Below are 2,500 nucleotides of genomic sequence, written 5' to 3'. Positions count from 1 at the left end.
AAAAAAAAGTCACCTTCCAGCCACGTCATGTAGTGAAAATTGTTTGCTTTTCTACAAAATTTAATTACACTCTCAGGTCCTCGTTCGGGTGGTACGCACCAGGGCACGCCTGATCGTTAAGATTCTCATGCAAACAGTCGCATCTGCTTCAACTTTGGTGACGACATGCGACATATCGTCCATCGAAGGAATCAAAACTTGCCGACGAGAGCAAGGGTGCTCGTAAATTCTTGTCTTGATTTCTTGTTTGACTCTTCGACGAAACATGCTGACGTCTTCCTCAATGACGTTGTGTTTACAGATAATCTTTCTCAGTGTTATCTTCTCTTTTTACGACACTTCGACACGGGCAGACTACCCAAATCGTGGACCAAGCTTTCATCAGTTTCTTTGTGTAAACAGTACTCTTCTTCTGAAAGTGTTCCCGTATAAGTCGGAAGACTGGTTGTTACATAGAATCCAAGGATAGATAAATAAAATATCCATTCCACATTAGCTCGTTCTAGTACACACAATCATGGACACAAAACCCATCTTTCTTTAACCCCTTGAAATGCTGGCGTATTCATCAATGCTATAACATTCCATTCTACCCCATTTAGCCAAAAAAGTGATCTCAAAATTAACGGAATCTCTTATGAGCAAAAGGTCTCAATATTAGTTTCGTAAAAAATTGCATGATACCCTTTACAAAAACATCACCTTATAAGTTCCTCAAACTTTTATGTATGTATATGGAAAACTGTATTTCTTTACATCCTTTAAACATTTATTCGTTCTCAATAGGCTCTCATGACAACTTAAAGCCCTCCGATCCCTAGTCAAGAAATCTATTCTTTCTGTAGCTATCCCCGTCAATACTAGAATGATATCACCACATTTTCTTCAATCTTTCAGTGCTGGCAGACCCAGTACTTTTAGTGTCCCCACCAAAAGTTCATTAGCTAAGCTGGTAACAAATTTGGTTGCTGCCCTTTGTATTTTCTTACTCTTCTTTATAGACCCCCACTCTCTGTGGAAACCACACCACTGTCCTATATAGTCTTAGAGGGATCAGTGTATCTGTGAGTTTCTTTTTCATCATCTATTAAGCCATATAGTGAAAAGCTATTATAAAGTCCTACAATAGAACATATGTCTCCCAAAATCTTGCTGATAAGTCTGTCATGTAATATGTTGATTTGTATCAACATCTCTCTCTCTCTCTCTCTCTCTCTCTCTCTCTCTCTCTCTCTCTCTCTCTCTCTCTCTCTCTCTCTCTCTCTCTCTCTCTCTCTCTCTCTCTCTCTCTCTCTCTCTCTCTCTCTCTCTCTCTCTCTCTCTCTCTCTCTCTCTCTCTCTCTCTCTCTCTCTCTCTCTTTCTCTCTCTCTCTCTCCTCTTTTGCTTTGGTAATGGATTCGCTTCCAAGGAATAGCTCAAAGATGGTCTTATTCAGCCGCTACCAATTTCCAACATTTTGCAGGTGTATATGTGTGTGTTAGTGTGTTAGTGTTAGTGTTAGTGTTAGTGTTAGTGTTAGTGTGTGTGTGTGTGTGTGTTAGTGTTAGTGTTAGTGTTAGTGTGTGTGTGTGTGTGTGTGTGTGTGTGTGTGTGTGTGTGTGTGTGTGTGTGTGTGTGTGTGTGTGTGTGTGTGTGTGTGTGTGTGTGTGTGTGTGTGTGTGTGTGTGTGTGTGTGTGTGTGTGTGTGTGTGTGTGTGTGTGTGTGTGTGTGTGTGTGTGTGTGTGTGTGTGTGTGTGTGTGTGTGTGTGTGTGTGTGTGTGTGTGTTGTGATTATCATACATTGTAGTATTCACATGTAAAATCATAATTCCCGCATTTAATTTTATTCTCACAGTACATTCTAATTTCCTCACTTCAATCTGATACCTGTCCAAAATATGCATAGTAAACAAGTCATATTTTCTGCATTCAATTCTAAGAAAAAAATGTTTCAGAATCGCTCCTAGCAAAAGGCGTAAAGAAATAAGTAACCCAGTAAGATAATCATATACAAGAAAATTAAAACAAAAACTTGATGTTGTATCTCGGTGTACTTTACGATTTGTTGATGGTTAGATTCTTGAAGGGTCTGATGATAGCTGTATTGAATGTGCGGTAGGGTCAGACAAGAGATAGTTTGTGCCTCGATTAAGACTGCTCTTCGGATCTGGAAAATTATCTTCACTTATAGAAAAAAATATATAGAGTACATTACAAGATTGAAGAGATAAAACAACATAAAACTAGATATATTTACCCATTGCGAAAGTGTAGTGGATTCCTGATCCTTTCTAGTTATTGTCAAATTACTCTATTCTGTTTATATATGTTTTTAAAGGATAAACCTATTCAACGTAGGTCCAATTTTTATTTGAATACAATCAACAAACCTTAGCAGTAATATATTTTTGTAAAAAGGGTCGGGGCGATGGGGTTAGTCGAGAGAGTGTCAATTTCTCTTTATATTCTTGCCCCTTACTGAATGAAATTGTTTTCCCAAAACAATATATGTTAACCCG

The sequence above is a fragment of the Oratosquilla oratoria genome, chromosome 25, assembly GCF_046742065.1.
Source record: "Oratosquilla oratoria isolate Oo_2021 chromosome 25, ASM4674206v1, whole genome shotgun sequence".
Lineage (NCBI taxonomy): Eukaryota > Metazoa > Arthropoda > Malacostraca > Stomatopoda > Squillidae > Oratosquilla > Oratosquilla oratoria.
This window is presented reverse-complemented; position numbering follows the sequence as displayed.